The sequence below is a fragment of the Hippopotamus amphibius genome, chromosome 9 (assembly GCF_030028045.1).
Source record: "Hippopotamus amphibius kiboko isolate mHipAmp2 chromosome 9, mHipAmp2.hap2, whole genome shotgun sequence".
NCBI lineage: Eukaryota > Metazoa > Chordata > Mammalia > Artiodactyla > Hippopotamidae > Hippopotamus > Hippopotamus amphibius.
The window spans coordinates 62,712,088-62,732,543 of NC_080194.1; the positions used below are offsets into that span (position 1 = coordinate 62,712,088).

Consider the following 20,456-nt stretch of genomic DNA (forward strand, 5'->3'; position numbering starts at 1 on the left):
AGTTGAAGCAGAACAGTAATATAAGGTCCCTTTGATTTATGCAGTAGAAAGAAGCATAGATACCTTCATTCTAATGCACACTGTTGCAGGCACTGACCACGAAGCGCACTTCCTTTGTATAAATGTATGTGACTCCAAAACACAAGTTAATTAACGCTGTGTCAATACTGCTTTGCTTTGCTGCTAAGAAGATTGATTAGGTACGTATCCTGTTTTTATTTAAGCTGTACACCTTTTCCGTTCATAACTCTAGTGGCAAAATAATTACTGTTGCAAATGCAAAGACCCACGCAATGCAGACTCTGGGTGCTGATTTGGGGTTTCTACTACTGTTACCAGCCAGAGCCAGAACCCAGCTCAGCTTCAGCTGCTCATCCCTCAAAAGCCAATGTTGAGGGAGGGTGGGAAGGAGTCACGGGAGGGAGGTGGAAAAAAAAAAGAAAAAAAAAAAAAGGAAAACAACAACAACAACAAAAAACACAAAAATAAAAACATTTCTTGATTTAAAAAAAAAAGTCAATGTTGAGAGACAAGGGGTGGTGGAAAAAGAAAGATGCTTTATTCAGCAAGCTGGTAACGTGGGGTGATGGCGGACTGTTGTCCCCCAAAGTATCTCCCCCTTGCCGGTTAGAGGGACAAGGGTTTTATAGGGAAAAGTGGGAAGTTTCAGGGGTGTGCAGAACAGCACAGTCAGCTCTGACAAGCCTTCTGAAACTGGTCACATGGTGGTCTGATCAGTGTCGTCTCGATTGTTTTAAGCACAGTCAGTCTTCAACTCCAGGGTCTGTTTGTTCCCATTTCCTTGAGGCCAGTTCCTGGAATTCTGCAAGTCCTAGATTCAGTACTGCTCAAGATGCAGCAGCTTACATCATAGCTTCAGTCTGGTCATCGTACTGTTAGCTTTTTCCCTCTGGCTGTGGTTATAGCATCTGCAAAACAACTCAGGAATGAATGTGCATCGGACACTGTTATCTCTGTCCTTCAGGGAGGAACTAAAGATTCTGTGACTCTCTTGTCCTAACCATTAATTGCTTGAGCCTACTCTTTTGTGACTCAGGGGATGCCTGAGAGACTACAGCTTTTCTACAAAACAGAGACGGGATATGGAAGGGATTTGTATCTGGGAGGGCCCCACAGGGTCCTGCTCGGTTTCACTAATGTGAATGTGTGACCTAGGTTCGTTCTTTCCCTGATTGGTCCCCAGATTCCCCCTCTGTGAAAATGAAAGGGTTGGTTTGTTGCTTTCCACTGTTCTAGCATCAGCTTCCTGGGGGCTGAAGTGTTTAATAATGGGCAGGAGATTACCATAGATTTTATAGGGCTCCACCTAGTGGCTTTGCCCCATATTGCAGCTCTAAATTCTACCTGGTTTTCGCAGGGCTTCAGGGAGGTGCCTCAGTTAGTTTTGGTTTGCCCATTACACACTATTTTAGTAATTAGTATAACAGGGGAGAATTGAGGGGAGTGGTAAGAAGAAGGGGAGAAGGCAAAATACTTATTTTTACCTTCACATTTAGTAAAACCTCAAATTTAGATCAAATTTAGACTTTGCTATTATCTTTGATTGAGATAATATAGACAGCTATTGAGTTTGTGAATGCATGTTTAAGCATTAATTAAATGTAAACATTTACAATGTGATTCAATTTTTGTAGTCCTGTATCAGTATCATTATTTAAAATAATTAGAACTGCAGCCTCAAATAATGAAACTGGTTTAAACTGTTCTTACTTTTGAGAAATTCCATATGTAGAGAACACAGGTAGTACATGACAAGCAAAGTTCTGCTGTAGTAGATTCCTTGAGAGAAAAGTTCTTAGGGAAGGTGAGAAAAGCATGTATAAATAATTAGTCTTATGAAATAATGAAGACGTTTTCACCATGCACCTCCTTTGTTATTACAGAAAGATGCAGGACACCTTATCCTCAAGAGAGTGATAATTCAGTAGAAGAGGCAGATGTTTATAAACACATTCACAATATTATATATAAATATGAGCTAATAGAGGTTTTTTTTTTTTTTTTTTTTCAGTAACTACAGTGGTAATACAACAGAGACATCTATTTTGTTGGGAGAGTTAAGGAATCCTTCATGAAATCAAACACACAGAATACTGTAGAAGAATAGAATAGAAAAAACCCTTCACAGAATAGAAGCTGATGCTTAAAGAATAATTCAGCATTTTCTAATAGGATGGGAGGAGCTCTTCAGAGAAATTGAAGAGCATATAACGGCACATGTTAAGTGGAAAATGATTCACAGCACTGATGTCAACTGTGTAAGTGTTCAGAGACTGAGGAAAGTACATTTATCATTTTCCTGTTCCATTTGCTTGGACAAAAGTCCTGCACCTTTATGCATTTTTTTTTCCTGAAAGGACAGAAATCAGCATAGCCATAACTACAATGTATGTTTGAAATAAGTGTGATGTGTTTGTAAAGAATATGTGTTTTTGAGGCTACAGACCTTGCTTTGAGTCTTAGCTCTGTGCTTTCTAGCTAATTAAACATGGGCAGCTTTTTAGCTCTTTGAGATTACTTTATTCCTTTGTAAACGTGAGAAATAATAATACTCACTACATAGAATTGTTATGAAGATTAAATGTGAGCACAAATAATGTCAGGTATGAAAATGAGGGCATAATTACTAGATATGAGAGAAATTAAAATTGTAGAAATAATGAAAGACATTTGCTAACAAATAGTGAAATTTTGATAAAATGAGTAAGAGTAAGTTACTTTAAAATGCAATTTATTGTAACATACACAAGATGTATTATAAAAATTGAATAGTTCTATATCTAGTAAAGATACGTGTCTGAAAATAAAAACCTTCCACAAAGGAAAAAAATGACACCAATCTCTTCTAAATTTTATTAGAGAATAGAAAAAGAGGGAACACTTCCAATTTTACTAGGCTAGTATAATCTTGATAACAAAACCTGATACGGACATTATAAGAAAGCAATATTATAGGTTAATATCTCTCATAAACATAGATGCAAAAATCCTAAATTTTATTAGCTGATAACTGAATCAAGTGAGATTACGGTGGGTTTATTTTAGATTGTTTCAATATTCAAAAATCAATAAATTCACTATATTTAGAAAATAAAGGAGAAAATCATATGATAATCTCAATAGTTGCAGATAAAAGCATAAATACCTCTCAACGTGCATTCAGGTTATAAACTTGTAGCATACTAGAAATAGAAACTTCTTTGATATGTTAAAGAACATCTACCAAATCTTCGCTGTATATTTCACAGTTAATGATAAAATCTCTGAAGTTTGCACCATGAGATGAGGAACAAGATTAAGATACCCACTATCACCTTTTTTGTTTAACAATATACTGGAGATCCAGTTAGAACAAATGGCGTGAGTATTGGAAAGGAAGAAGTAACTGTCATTATTTGTGGATAACATTATTTGTGGATAACATGTGGAAAATCCGAAAGGACCTCCAGATAATCTATAAGAATTAGCAAGTGAATTTAGTAAATTCAGCATACAAATGTCAATTTGCATTTTATATACCAGCAAAAAGTGATTAGAAAATAATTTTTTAACTACGTAGCTAATGAATGATGTGCAAGGTCTCCCTCTACACAGAACACTATGAAACATTATTGGGAGATTTTTAAACATACTCGGATAGATCCAGATCAAAAGCAAAAACACTCAAAAATGGCCATAAAATGTTAGCACTAATTGCACGCAAGCCCCAGTCAAGAGACAAGTTATTAATTGCTCATCATGGGATGGTTTTCAAAAAAGTTCTGTAAAAACTGTCATTGATTTCAAAGCTTTATTCATGTCTGGCAGGAAAGGTTGAGGTATGTCTTATGAGTGTCTGGAACATCAGAGGCGCTAAAGAAAATAATGTTACTAGTGATCTTCAAACTGCAGCTGAGGGATGGTGAAGAAAATGCAGAGGGCTGGTGGAAAAAATTAATTTTTATATATGTGAAGCTACCATGGAGATCCAAAGGCAAGCTGCAGGTCACCTGACTTAGTTTTTCATCTGTAACCAAGACATTGTAAATGTTAACAATGATTTCTATCTTTTGATTCAACATTAATGTGTACCAAAATCTAGCTTTTTTTGTAAAAGTCATTTATAGTCTGTCCTCTAACTGGTGGCACTAAGGCCACATGGTGAGAAATATCAGGACAGTGTTATTCAAAGCATGGATAAATTTTGTGTACCTACTGTTAGGCTTGTAAATTTATTGAGTGCACACTGTGTGTCAAGTGCTTTAGAAGAGCACTTTACACATATAATATCTGTTAGATATTTCGGTATCTTTTTTAACAATAAGGGAATGAGAATCAAAGAGGATATGCAACTTGTTCAAGGTACACCCAGATGGTTAAGAAGCAAAAGTCAGTTTTGAACTCAAACTTACCTGACCCTAAAACATGAGCTCTTTTCATTATACCATGATGCTTGCAAACTTGATGGGTGATAAAATGTCTAGCTCAGTATCTGATACATCATTAGTATTCAATAAATTCTATTATTATTCTTGTTATTAAAATATGACTGAGTCAGTCTCATAAGAAGTCTGTCTTTTTTTTTTTAAATGAATTAGAACCTGAAGCTCTTATCCAACAAATGATTACTTCTTCTTGGCAGCATACATTATGAAAAACTATAGTAATGATAATGCAAAACATGGTAGAGATAGATTTCTCTAAGCTTTGCTCTCAAGAAGTGACAGTTATGATAATAAGTGAAAGAAGCTAGGATTTAACAAAATGTGTACAATGGGCTATTTTCCCTCTGCTATATTCCCATGATAACAAACCCTTAAATGTCTGTGACACTCTGAGGACTGGTTTATCCCCGCAGTGTGTTAGTCATCTGATAAAACCTTAATTTATTTTGTAGATAGCAATCCTGAAAGCACCGTAAATAAACTGCTAGTTACTAGCAGTTTACTTATGGTACTTTGAGGATTCATGAATGGGTTAGATTCTTGTGGTCAATGGATTTACAATAAAGGAATCTCTTCCTGCCTTTTGAGTAGGTGACAGATTGGACAGACCCAAGATAAAATTTCCTTTACATACTAGTGTGAACTTTAGAATTACACCTGAGTAGGTATATTTCAAACAATAGGATGATTATGGAAAGTTACGACTACTTGTCTTAAAATTTTTACATAAGCTAGACTGCTTAATATGGTTAAATAAAAAATCAAAAGGAAGAGGGACGATGTAGGTTCTTTGATATTTAGTTAATGCAGCACATCAAAATTATACATTAGTTTTGTGCAAACCAGAACTATAAAATCTCAAAATTTACCTCTTTATAATTACTCACATTTTTAGGCAATGCTTCCTCCTCCCCACTGCTCATTTCTACCTCTCTTGATCTTAAATATCTTTACAGCTCAGTGATGCACCCTTAGCCCCCTTGAAGATTTTTTTCACATAGTGTGAATATTAAGGCCTGTTAAGTTGTCATTTATATGCATAGTTTCTGTATAAATATCTTTCTTCTTCACTGAGATGCACAGGCCTTAAAGACAGTGACTGTTTTTAAATTTATTTTTGTAAACCCCAGGGAGCCGACCAGAGTGCCTTCCATCTAGTAGGTGTTTGACAAACGTTTGGTTGTTGAATAAATAGCAGAAAGATTACTTTGAAAAAAATGCAATAGAAATTAGAAATTGAAAAGAGAAGGCAGTCAAACTCTCCCTGGGAAAGGACTATTTTTTTGTGTGCTATTCTGGAAAAAAAAACAAAACAGTCCAATAGAAATGCAAGAAACAGTTTAAAGTGTCTGCATGATAACAAGTGAGAATCAATAACAACATTTCTAAATTACCAATTATTTTCAAGGAAAGAAAAAGACAACTTTTAATTTAAAAATGCAATTAAAAAATATTACCCACATGTGAACCCACATTGTGCATTGTCTGTGACAAATATTTCATCTTCAGAAATCTTTCTATTCATGACACAAGGTAATCCAGGTAAGAGACAATTCCGATTAGAGCCCATTTCTTTTTAAGAAGGGCAAAAAGTCTTTTTTTAATTTAAGCATAACAAAACACAGTTACTGTTTCTCTAATCACTCCTTCCTGGATCCATTTCATCTCCCACAACCTAACAGTCCCTAGTGTTCTCACTTTACACCTCTTTCTCACGAATCTCATCCATTGTTAAGAACCCAATTAGCACATTATATAGGTGGCTGTTGTTTCAAAACTCACCTTTATCACACGCTCCGGTCATATATCTGTAGATGTCATCAGGCGGTGCCCCTTGAATGCCCCACTAGCACCCCCAAATCAGATTCAGATTAAATTGACTTTATTTTTTATTTTTTTAAATTTTATTAAAAGTATAGTTGATTTTCAACATTGTGTTAATTTCTGCTGCACAGCAAAGTAATTCAGTTATACATATTATAATATATTCTTTTCATAGTCTTTTCCATAATAGTTTATCACAAGATATTGAATATAGTTTCCTGTGCTGTACAGCAGGACCTTGTTGTTTATTAAACTGACTTTAACCACTGAGTATTTGCTAGGCACTTTCTAGACAAGCTCATCGCTGTTATTTAACTGCAAAATAAAAAATATCTTAACTTTAAATACACAGTCTTCTTTCCACCCCATACAACATTGCACTATTGTAAGACCTACTGTGTACTGAACCACCTACTGTGCTCTATGTGCTATATACATTACCCTTTATACCAGAGTTCTCTTTATTTAAAAAATAAAGGTAGGTGGTATCATCTCTATTAAAAAATATTTAGACTCAGAAAGTTTCATGTGCTCAAGACTTCATATAACAGAGAAAGGACTCAAGCCACAATGATTATGATTTGAATGTCAAAGCTCTTTCCACTACTCCTCACTGCCTCCAACATTCACTCTCTTATTTTTAAAATATAGTATAGTGATTAAAAGCAGTTACTAGAGTCAGACTACTTGAGTCTCAATTCTGGATATCGTATTTACTATACTTACGACCTGAAGTCAAGTTACTTGCTTTTCCTCTGCCTCAGTTTCCTCACCTATAAAATGAAACTAATAAAAGTCCATACCTCACTGGATTTAAGAATTAAATGAAATACAAACAACCTAGTACAGTAACTGGCACATGGTAATCTTTCAATACATTTTCCCTGGGAATCATCTAATAGTTATGCTATCTTATTATTCTTTTATTAAAAATTCTCCTGGGAAAAGATGGCGGCGAAGTAGAGAGACGTGGAGTGCATCCCTCTCCACAGATGCATTGGGAATGCACGGAAGGACGCAGTAATTCCCACAGAGAACCAGCTGAACACCAGCAGACGGCCTCGGACACCAGAAAGGGCTGTGGGGAGCCTGACATAGCCGGTAGGGAGGCATCTACCACGGCTCAAAGAGGGTGAAGCGGTGGAGCTGTGGCAGACGGGAGGGAGTGAGAAACATACGGAGGGTCCGCAGCGCAGCTCAGCGTTCCCGGACCAAGACATCGATCCGCGGCTGAACGGAGGGTCCAGGAGCGGGAGCGTGGGAACCGGAGAGCTGGTTCAGGGTGAGAAACGTTGTTGCCGGTAGGGTGACGGACCGAGAGGACAGGAGGGAGGAGGTCCGCGGAGAGGAGTGCCCATCCCTGAGAGCTGCACGGCCATGATGGCGGCTGGAGGCTGCAGGCTCACAGGCGGGGGGGAGGAGCCGCGCGTGTAGCCTCTCCCTCTCTTTCCTCCCCTCTGCAACAGGCAGTGGAGAGATGCCCTGCGGGCCACCTAAGGCGCTCAGGGATAACAAGCACCCTCAGGCGCTCGGGCGGGGCTAGATTAAAACCCCTTGCAACGCCAGCAGCAGGGAGGCTGCCAAGAGAAAAAAAAAAAAAAAAACAACAGCATCAAAAAGAAAAAACCCCGAGAGAGGCCCAACTCTAAGACTTTCTGTTTACGCCTGAGCCACCAGCGCCCTCTGCAACAGGCACCTCCAAGCCTGACTGAAACAACAGTGTGCCACTGCTCACTCACTCCCAGGAGAAGGAGCCATTATTGTACCCTCTCCCTTTCCACACACCGAGGCTTACAGACGAACAATAAAGGAACCTCTGCTGGTCACAGAATAACGCAAAAAAAACCCAAGGCAAGGAGAAGGACACTTACAGCTGAGACGCTAAGGAAACAGAAATAGTAGTATCAATACCTATTGAACTGGTCCATTCTGGGATCAGTTCTGGATTTTTTTTTTTTTTTCTTTCTCTCTCTCTCTCTTTTTTTTTTTTTTTGATTTATTAAATACGATCTTAGCCCTAAGGGATCTACAAGTTTTATAACATAATTTTTTAATGATATTTTTTATTCTTTTTTTTTTTTTTTTTTGCCTTTTTATATACTTCTATATCTAGCTAAGTTTTTGGTAGTACGGATAAAATATCTCTCATACTTTCCTTTCATCCCTATCTTTTGTACATTTCTATTCCTTTCTTTTTATTTGCATATTTCCAACCACATTACACTCTTCTGTTCCCCTTTCTTCCAGCCTTTTTAAGTTTATTTTATCTTAACATACTTATAAGCAACACTATTGGTCTGCTCAGATTCCTTGCTCTATTCTCCAGATGATGCACTGCCTTGGTATTTAATATTAGGCTTTTGTCTTTATCTTAGTTCTTAGTACAGTTGTCTAATTACATTCTGAGAATCTCCAGTCTCTCTGGTGGTACTCCAGCTCTTTTCTATATTTGATCCTAGTTTACAAAATCTCCCTGGATTGATGTTTGTATGTGTAGGGTGTTATTCGTTGTTTGTTTGCTTTTGCTTTTGTCTCTGATTTGTTCTGTTTCAGTTGTCAATTTCTGCTGGGTTTCTCTTTGAATATCTGATAGCACACTGGGGTTCTGTCAGGTCTTTCTAGAGCCTTATGTCCTAACGGATTCAGTAATTGTGTGTCTTATACATGTATGTGTTTCCTAGACTTAATATTCATTTAACCCAACACTTGGACGTTAGTCTGAGGCTTGGACAGTCTTCTATAAACACCTCTATTGCCAGGACAAGCAACCCCAAAACTTTGGACAACCATGAGGAAACAAAGAAACACCATGCAGGCAAAGGAGCAGGAAAAAAACCCACAAGACCAAATAAATGAGGAGGAAATAGGAAAAATGCCTGAAAAAGAATTTAGAGTCATGATAGTAAAAATGATACAAAATCTCGATAACAAATTAGAGAAAGTACAAGAAACAGTTCATAAGAACTCAGAAAACAAACAGCAATGGATAACAAAATATCTGAAATTAAAAATACTCTAGATGCTATAACCAGCAGAATGACTGAGGCAGAAGAACGAATAAGTGAGTTGGAAGATAGAATAGGGGAAATAAATGCCACAGAGCAGGAAAAAGAAAAAAGAATAAAAAGAATGGAAGACAGTCTCAGAGACCTCAGTGATAACCTTAAATGTACCAACATTCGAATTATAGGCATCCCAGAAGAAGAAGAAAACAAGAAAGGGTCTGAGAAAATATTTGAAGAGGTTCTAGTGGAAAACTTCCCCAACATGGGAAAGGAAATAATTAACCAAGTCCAAGAAGCACAGAGAGTCCCATACAGAATAAACCCAAGGAGAAATACACCAAGGCACATATTAATCAAACTAACGACAATTAAACACAAAGGAAAAATATTAAAAGCAGCAAGAGAAAAGCAACAAACAACATATAAGGGCAAACCCATAAGGATAACAGCTGACCTTTCTACAGAAACTCTGCAGGCCAGAATGGAATGGCAGGATATCCTGAAAGTCCTGAAAGAGAGAAACCTACAGCCAAGAATACTCTACCCAGCAAGAATCTCATTCAGATTTGAGGGAGAAATCAAAAGCTTTCCAGACAAGCAAAAGTGAAGAGAATTCAGCACCACCAAATCAGCCTTACAACAAGTGCTAAAGGAACTTCTCTAAGTAGGAAACACAAGAAAAGGAAAACACCTACAAATACAAACCCAAAACAATTCAGAAAATGGTAATTGGAACACACATGTCAATAATCACTTTAAATGTAAATGGATTAAATGCTCCAACCAAAAGACACAGACTGGCTGAATGGATACAAAAACAAGACCCTTACATATGCTGCCTACAAGAAACCCACTTCAGACCAAGGGATACATATAGACTGAAAGTGAAGGGATGGAAAAAGATATTCCATGCAAATGGAAGTCAAAAGAAAGCTGGAGTAGCAATACTCATATCAGACAAATTAGACTTGAAAGTAAAGACTATTACAAGAGACAAGGAAGGACACTACATAATGATCAAGGGATCCATTCAAGAGGAACATATCACAATGGTAAATATCTATGCCCCCAATATAGGAGCACCTCAATACATAAGGCAAATGCTAACAGCTATAAAAGGGGACATCGACAGTAACACAATTATAGTGGGAGACTTGAACACCCCACTTACATCAATGGACAGATCATCCAAACAGAAAATCAATAAAGACACACAAGCTTTAAATGACACATTAGACCATCTCGACTTCATTGATATTTATAGGACATTCTATCCAAAAACGACAGACTACACTTTCTTCTCAAGTGCACACGGAACATTTTCCAGGATAGATCACATCTTGAGTCACAAATCAAACCTCAGCAAATTCAAGAAAATTGAAATCATATCAAGCATCTTCTCAGACCACAACGCCATGAGACTAGATATCAATTACAGGAAAAAACTGCAAAAAAATACAAACACATGGAGGCTAAACAATTCACTCTTAAACAACCAAGGAATCACTGAAGAAATCAAAGAGGAAATCAAAAAATATCTAGAAACAAATGACAACGAAAACACAACAACCCAAAACCTATGGTACGCAGCAAAAGCAGTTCTAAGAGGGAAGTTGATAGCGATACAGTCCTACCTTAAGAAACAAGAAAATGATCGAATAAACAACCTAACCTTACACCTCAAACAACTAGAGAAAGAAGAACAAAGAAACCCCAAAGTGAGCAGAAGGAAAGAAATCATAAAGATCAGAGCAGAAATAAATGAAAAAGAAAGGAAAGAAACCATAAGAAAAATAAATAAATAAATAAAACTAAAAGCTGGTTCTTTGAGAAGATTAACAAAATTGATAAACCATTAGTCAGACTCATCAAGAAAAAAAGGGAGAAGATGCAAATCAACAGAATTAGAAATGAAAAAGGAGAAGTAACAACGGACACCTCAGAAATACAAAAGATCATGAGAGACTACTACAAGCAACTATATGCCAATAAATTGGATAACCTGGAAGAAATGGATACATTCTTAGAAAAATACAATCTTCCAAGACTGAACCAGGAAGAAATAGAAACCATGAACAGACCAATCACAAGTACGGAAATTGAGGCAGTGATTAAAAAGCTCCCAACACACAAAAGCCCAGGACCAGATGCGTTCATGGGCGAATTCTATCAAACATTTCGAGAAGAGCTAACACCTATCCTTCTCAAACTCTTCCAAAATATTGCAGAAGGTGGAACACTCCCAAACTCATTCTACGAGGCCACCATCACCCTGATACCAAAACCAGGCAAAGATGTCACAAAAAAAGAAAACTACAGACCAATATCACTGATGAATATAGATGCAAAAATCCTCAATAAAATACTAGCTAACAGACTCCAACAGCACATTAAAAAAGTCATACACCATGATCAAGTGGGGTTTATCCCTGGGATGCAAGGATTCTTCAATATACGCAAATCAATCAACGTGATACATCATATCAACAACTTGAAGGATAAAAACCATATGATCATCTCAATAGATGCAGAAAAAGCTTTTGACAAAGTTCAACATCCATTTATGATAAAAGCTCTCCAGAAAATGGGCATAGAAGGAAATTACCTCAACATAATAAAAGCCATATATGAAAAACCAAAAACCAACATTGTTCTCAATGGGGAAAAACTGGAAGAATTCCCTCTAAGAACAGGAACAAGACAAGGGTGTCCACTCTCACCACTATTATTCAACATAGTTTTGGAAGTTTTAGCCACAGCAATCAGAGAAGAAAAAGAAATCAAAGGAATCCAAATTGGAAAAGAAGAAGTAAAATTGTCACTCTTTGCAGATGACATGATATTATATATAGAAAACCCTAAAGACTCTACCAGAAAACTGCTAGCACTCATTGATGAGTTTAGTAAAGTAGCAGGATACAAAATTAATGCACAGAAATCTCTTGCATTCCTATACACTAACAACGGAAGAGCAGAAAGAGAAATTAAGGAAACTCTCCCATTCACCATTGCAACAAAAAGAATAAAATACCTAGGAATCAACCTGCCTAAGGAGGCAAAAGATCTGTATGCAGAAAACTTTAAGACATTGATGAAAGAAATCAAAGACGACACAAACAGATGGAAGGATATACCATGTTCCTGGATTGGAAGAATCAACATAGTGAAAATGACTGTACTACCCAAAGCAATTTACAGATTCAATGCAATCCCGGTCATATTACCAATGGCATTTTTCACAGAACTAGAGCAAGAAATCTTACGATTTGTATGGAAACGCAAAAGACCCCGAATAGCCAAAGCAATCTTGAGAAGGAAAAATGGAGTTGGTGGAATCAGGCTTCCTGACTTCAAACTATACTACAAGGCCATAGTGATCAAGACAGTATGGTACTGGCACAAAAATAGAAAGGAAGATCAATGGAATAGAATAGAGAACTCAGAAGTAAGCCCAAACACATATGGGCACCTTATCTTTGACAAAGGAGGCAGAATATACAATGGAAAAAAGACAGCCTCTTCAATAAGTGGTGCTGGGAAAATTGGACAGCTACATGTAAAAGAATGAAATAAGAACACTTCCTAACACCATACACAAAAATAAACTCCAAATGGATTAAAGACCTACATGTAAGGCCAGACACTATAAAACTCCTAGAGGAAAACATAGGCAGAACACTCTATGACATCCATCAAAGCAAGATCCTTTTTGACCCACCTCCTAGAATCATGGAAATAAAATCAAGAATAAACAAATGGGACCTCATGAAACTTCAAAACTTTTGCACAGCAAAAGAAACCATAAACAAGACTAAAAGGCAACCCTCAGAATGGGAAAAAATAATTGCCTATGAAACAACGGACAAAGGATTAACCTCCAAAATATACAAGCAGCTCATGAAGCTTAATACCAAAAAAGCAAATAACCCAATCCACAAATGGGCAGAAGACCTAAATAGACATTTCTCCAAAGAAGACATACAGATGGCCAACAAACACATGAAAAGATGCTCAACATCACTCATCATCAGAGAAATGCAAGTCAAAGCCACAATGAGGTATCACCTCACACCAATCAGAATGGCCATCATCACAAAATCTGGAAACCACAAATGTTGGAGAGGGTGTGGAGAAAAGGGAACTCTCCTGCACTGCTGGTGGGACTGTAAATTGGTACAGCCACTATGGAAAACAATTTGGAGGTTCCTTAAAAAACTACACATAGAACTACCATATGATCCAGTAATCCCACTACTGGGCATATACCCAAAGAAAACCATAATCCCAAAAGAAACTTGTACCATAATGTTTATTGCAGCACTCTTTACAGTAGCCAGGACATGGAAGCAACCTAAATGCCCATCAACAAATGAATGGATACAGAAGATATGGCATATATATACAATGGAATATTACTCAGCTATAAAAAGGGATGAGATGGAGCTATATGTTATGAGGTGGATAGAACTACAATCTGTCATACAGAGTGAAGTAAGTCAGAAAGAGAAGGACAAATATTGTATGCTACCTCACATATACGGAATCTAAAAATGGTACTGATGAACTCAGTGACAAGAACAAGGAAGCAGATACAGAGAATGGACTGGAGAACTCGAGGTATGGGAGGGGGCGGGGGGTGAAGGGGAAACTGAGACGAAGCGAGAGAGTAGCACAGACTTATATATACTACCAACTGTAAAATAGTCAGTGGGAAGTTGTTGTATAACAAAGGGAGTCCAACTCGAGGATGGAAGATGCCTTAGAGGACTGGGGCAGGGAGGGTGGGGGGGACTCGAGGGGGGGGAGTCAAGGAAGGGAGGGAATACGGGGATATGTGTATAAAAACAGATGATTGAACCTGGTGTACCCCCCCAAAAAAAAAATTCTCCTGTATCCCTTTTCATCTTTTTTACCCTTAATGTCTGTGGTCCAAATATAGGAATCTATCATCTTGAATGACTGATCCATTTTCTTGTTTTCTTTTTCTTTCTTTTTTTTTTTTTTTTTGTCTGTGTCGGGTCTTAGCTGCTGCACATGGGATCTTTCGTTGTGGCACACAGGCTTCTCTCTAGTTGTAGTGTGCAGGCTCCAGGGCTCCTGCGCTCTGTAATTATGGCACGTGGGTTCCAGAGTGCATGGGCTCTGTAGTTTGTGGCATGCAGCCTCTCTAGTTGAGGTGGGCAAGCTCAGTTGTGGCCTGCGGGCTGGGCTTAGTTGTGCTGTGGCATGTGGGATCTTAGTTCCCCAACCAGGGATCGAACCCACATTCCCTGCATTGCAAGGTGGATTCTTTACTGCTGGAGCACCAGGGAAGTCCTAGATTGGTCCATTTTTTATCCTAGCAACACACTCATCCTGTATCTGCAGCCATTTTGGGGCTGCGCTTCCCTCCAGGAATACCCTCTCTCTTCTTCTTAGTCTAATCAGATCCTACCCACCTCTCCAGGTCAAGCTCAAATTTATGCTTAACCAAATTCTTTTCTGATTAATCCAACCAGAAGTCATAATTTCTTCTTTCCACTGAGAAACCAGGAGTAACCTTGTTTTAGGATTAGATAGGGTTTAAAATTCTTAGGTGGTCTTACCCATTCCCATGGACACCTGATTGACGAATTCTGCTCCTCTCTCCACACAACCACTTTATGACATAGTTATAATCTGTTCACCAAAGGACAGATTTCTGCAAGTCACATCTGGCTTTAGGGAGAGAGACTCTTGGATACTTGGTTCTCTAAGGAAATCATTCTGTACTTACTGTTACCATTCATTGATTAATCACAATCAGTTGTGAATATGCTGATAATATCAGCATATAATTGCTGATATTTTCAAAATTTTGTGGAAAGAGAATTAGGCTGTGTATTCATCAGGATAATTAATTCTAGCTGCTGAGGAAAACAAACTCAAATCACAGTGGATTAAAAAAAAATTCAGGTTTATATTTTGCTCGTATTACAGTCTGCCTAGGGTCAGGTGATCTGCTGGAGATCTTGAGGTGGTGCTGATTTCCTATCATGCAGCATGATTTCCCTCACACATAGTTGCCCTCATTTCTAGGCATAAGGTCAGGAAAAAATTAGATTGGGAATCATTGGAGTGGTTTATAGCTAGGGGTACATAATAGTATATCTCCATTCACATTTTATTGGCCAGATACCAGTCATATGACCCCAACCCAACTACAACAGAAGCTGAAGATTCCTTTTCTTGTGTTCCCTGGAAGAGGAAATGGAATTGATCAGCATCTAGCTTGTCTGTGACACGTCAAGCATCTCCCCACAACTGATATCAATTCATACAACTCCTATGAAGCTGTTTTCTTACCTGCTCCACCTGAAAACTAGATGGTGTCTTAAGACTATCCCAGTCATTCCCAGGTAATAAAGCATCACTTTAGTTCCAAGAACAATCCCATTCTGGTCATTGAAATGTCTAGTCTGAAAAAAATAGAACTATGAAATCCATTTGAAACTAAAGTTTTCCTCTTTCCATCCTGCACCTCCATCATGGTGAGAAGCCAGATATGGGATAGGAAGCATGATGGGCTTCTTTTCACTAGCTATGATTCTGGAGGCTAGGATTGGCATAGGGAAAGAACAAAGAGGTCACATTCAGAAAATACCAGGCTTTAACTGAATGGCTGTAATCAGGAGCTAGTGCTCTCTGGGCATGGTAGATATTCAGTGACTTCTTTTCCCTCTCAGGGAGTACATTTGTAAGTTCCTCAGAGATTTTCCTGTGAGGGACGTTTAATTTCCACACTCTTGATGTTGGCCTTGTCTTCATCTTGGCTGTCCGCTAATGATCCCTACCCTTTTCTTTATGAATCTAATAAACACATTTATAATGAGGCTGACTGTTGGACAGTTTATTTTTTTTTAAATGTTCAGATTGCCTCTCTACTACACAGTCTTTGTTGGGTTCTTGACAAATATACATCTTCACCTGTCATCAGTGGGAACTCAGCTGCTCCCCAATGTAGTTACTGCGCTTCATTCTGGCACTAGGACAATAGTCACAGCCTATTCATTTTAGATTTCTCAGCGGTGGTTTCTCTTTTTTTTTTTTTTTTAATTAATTTATTTATTTTATTGTCTGTGTTGGGTCTTCATTGCTGCACACGGACTTTCTCTAGTTCCGGCGAGCAGGGGTTACTCTTCCTTGCGGTGCGTGGGCTTCTCATTGCGGTGGCCTCTCTTGTTACAGAGCACAGGCTCCAGGTGCATAGGCTTCAGTAGTTGTGGCACATGGGCTCAACAGTTGTGGCTCACGGGCTCTAGAGCACAGGCTCAATAGTTGTGGTGCATGGGCTTTGTTGCTCTGCAGCATGTGGGATCTTCCTGGGGCAGGGATCGAACCCGTGTCCCCTGCAGTGGCAGGCAGATTCTTACCCACTGCGCCACCTAGGAAGTCCCTAGCGGTGGTTTCTTAAAACCTTTCTCAATATGCCTGAAGTAAGGAGAAGTATACCTTTTCCTTCATCTAAGAGCAAGGGGTGAGGAAAAAAATATTATAGCATTCTCAACTATTGATACTTTCCTTCAGTATTTCTCTCATCCTTCAACCTCAGCTCAGGAGGAGGCTTTTTAGTCACATTGTTTGAAAAAAATCTGCATCGGTAGTTTGAATCCCTTTAAAATCTTGAGGGGAGTGGATTGGTATATATTGCTATGTTTCTCTGTCCTCAACCAATACTGAAAAAATTACCAATCTAACATATTATTAACTTAATGGCAAGTAAAATTTCCTAGGAATGACTTGCTTTTAAAACATAGATCAGAATGGATTGACTAAATGTCATGTCTCCCTCGTTTGCATTCTGTTTGGGAAAGAAAGGGGAAGAATTAGAACAGTGCACTGGGCATAATCTTCAGATTTTTTTCCCCCAGCACTCTTTATTAATAAACCTTATGTTTCCCATTGTTTTTTTTTAATTGATTTATAATTAAACATACAATATTATATAAGTTTCCAGTCTATAACAGAGTGAGTTAATATTTTTAACATTATGATCACTGCAATAAGACCAGTTACCATCTGTCACCATGCAAAATTCTTACAACATTATTGACTGTATTCCCTATGTGTATGTTACATCCCCACGCCTACTTGTTTTATACCTGTAAGTTTGTACCTCTTAATCCCCTTCACCTATTTCTTCCAACTCCCAACTCCCTCCCCTCTGGCAACCACCAGTTTGTTCTCTAAGAGGCTGTTCCTATTTTGTGTGTTTGTATTGTTTTTTAGATTCCACATATAAGTGAAATCATACTCTATGAGTTTTTCTCTCTCTGATTTAGTTCACTTAGCACAATACCCTCCAGGTCCATCCATGTTGTTGCAAATGGAAATATTTCATTCTTTTTAATGTCTGGGTAATATTCTGTTGTGTGTGTGTATATATATATATCTCATATCTTCTTTATCCATTCATCTATGGATAGACACTTAGGTTGCTTCTATATCTTGTATAGGATTGGCCTAAAATTTCCTTTGGGTTTTTCCGTAAGATCTTATGGAAACCCTATAAATAGTGCTGCAATGAATATACATGTTCTAGAACTAAAACACCAAAACACATTTATAGATTATATACGTAAATGTAGGACTTATTTTATTAGAATTAAAATATTAATTAAATGTGATAGATTTTGAAATTTAAATGCCAGTTTTGAATTTAATTGTACAAACACGCATTTGCTTTTTTTCTGTTTTACTTTCTGTATGTTTTCTTTTCTTTTTATTGAAGTATAGTTGATTTACAATGTCATGTTAGTTTCAGGTGTATAGCACAGTGATTTAGTTTTATACACACACACACACACACACACACACACACACACACATATTCTTTTTCCGATTCTTTTCCCTTATAGGTTACTACAAAATATTCAGTATAGTTCCCTGTGCTATACAGTAGGTCTTTGGTGGTTAGCTATATGTTTTACTTTCTGTGTGCTTGATTTTGTTCTTTTGAACTGCTCAGACTATTTGTTGGGTATTTTTCACTATCACTTTAATTTCATTTTTAATAGAAAAAATTTTATAACCACCAAAACATTATTTTAGTGGGTCAATTAAATTAATGTTGCATTGTAAAGTACAATACCGGAAAATTTAAAGGACCATTTAAAATTTTTTCTTCATTTTATATTTACTACTATAACTACTACCAGTGAACTCATGTAAGTTGGTATGTAGAAACAAATGATCTGCCTAATATATCTGCTTGCAACTTGAACTGACTGTTTGGGGACAGATCAGTGTGAGTTCAACATGACCTGTTAACATGATGCTATGACAACTTACAGCTGTCACAGCACCAAACTGATTATAAATCCAAAAGCAGATCAGGGCACAGAATTAATTTTTAATTTGGTTCTCTAGATGACCCGTTTTCTCCTGTGCTTCGTCTCCCAGATTTAATGAGACTTTACTGCTGCATCTTAGAAGTGTCTAGGAAACTTGCTTGAGTACTATAACCATCAAGATATTTTCTCACTCTTGGTCTTTGTTGGATATAACACACTGTATGCTGAAGATATCACTTTATTTCTTGTCTTGAGAAAAGGAAAGATAGCATAGTTGCATTCGCCACCTAAGAATTTTCCACTCAAAATATAATGCTTTCTCCTTAAACCAGCTTTTCCTGTGTTGGTCAAAAGAATTCTGTGTCTCCATTTAGTCCTACAAGAGTCTCAACACATAGTCCTCCAATCCGTGGCTCTCTCTGTATTGCATCCCTTACTTGTTACATGCATGCAATTAATTATAATTAAAGGTAACTCTCTCTCTAAGAGAGTTTTATAAGATGTAATTGTATAAGATTTCAGATAAGTGAGATTCCTTTCATTTAGGATACCTGAAAAGATAAATTGAAATATAGCAAATGAAATGATAGCTGTACTAACAATCATGTCACCAAGGTTGTTGTAGTCATTTTCTGGCTCCCCTGATTCCTGGCTAGCATTTAGTTCTCTTCCCTTTTCCTACTAGAGTCTCCCTGCTTGATCACCAGGATCAGGGTCTACACAAGACTGTGTGGCAGCTTTGTGCAAATGAAAGAAAGGTGCCCTCTTCTCCAAGTGAATGCAGCCCAGCAGCAGATTGCACAGTTTGGTAAACAGGGCACATGCTGGTTTTGAACCCCCATTTCTTCCCCTGGTGGAGTGCCCCTGTTCAAGGTGTAACATGCACAATTGTCTATGGTGGCATCGACCATCATTCACTTAAATATTGTAACATGAATCAATTTAGATTAATTAAATATAAGGATACATTAATGGAGGCTTTGGGAAATAAAATTCTTTTTCTTCCTTGGAAGCTACTAAAAAAGACACTGGGTCCCATTGGACATGCATAAGAAAGATATAGGCTTAGTTAATGCAGGTTACTGTCATATGACCATGAGATCTTGGGACCAGTCCCAATAGGAAACTATATTAGTATATAACATACAAACACACAGAAATGGCTCAAATACAATACAGGTTTGTTCCTAACTTACATCAAGTCTAAGTTTTTTATTGCTGACATCCAATCAAAAATTGCCAGCAGCCAACAAGGTTTCTGTGTTCTTATAAACATTGTTGAGCTTTGTTCTGGGATGGTGTTATGTTAGAAACAGTTTTATCCTTTTGGGATTACTTTTAATATTTGTTAGGAAGAATTAGAGAGCATTTAGTTTCAGGCTAATTTAATCCCACTGCTGAGACAAGACCCTTCTGAAAACTCTACCTAATACGCCATGAATTATGAGGTTTTTTCAGCACAGCTGGTGAGAAGAGACATTGATTTCAGCCCTGTGTGAGCTCCAGGTACTGCTCCTTCTAGAACATTCTTTTTCCAGGCCCAAGTAGTTTCCTCACACTAGCTGATCAGTACTTTGCGGAACACTCAAGCAGTACCTTTGCATGTCTCCCAAAGTCTCTCTCTTTGTGCAGATCTGTCATTTATAGTACTTTATCCTGTGAACTCTAGCTGCCTTGGTACACCCAGACTCAGATCTCTGACTCCTCCTCCAGACAGTGTGCTGGGCCCTGCCTGAAGTCTCACTCCCTGAACCATGTCCCAGAACCTCTCTCTGGATGGTTGTAGGAGCTTATCTTGTTTCCAGTTTCTCAGTGATCGCTGTTCTTCACTGCCTCATGTCTATGACCAATGCCTTGAAAACTATTGTTTC

General features: G+C 37.8%; 1 long non-coding RNA gene across 1 annotated transcript in view; it reads right to left on the minus strand.

Annotated features, from left to right (window-relative positions):
- Nucleotides 1-535: 535 nt before the first annotated feature.
- The window catches only part of LOC130860303 (uncharacterized), a 37,349-nt gene continuing 17,428 nt past the window's right edge, over nucleotides 536-20,456 (minus strand). The window contains exon 4 of the long non-coding RNA XR_009055401.1: nucleotides 536-929. This is a non-coding gene — a long non-coding RNA (uncharacterized LOC130860303). The remainder of the gene's footprint in view (nucleotides 930-20,456) is intronic.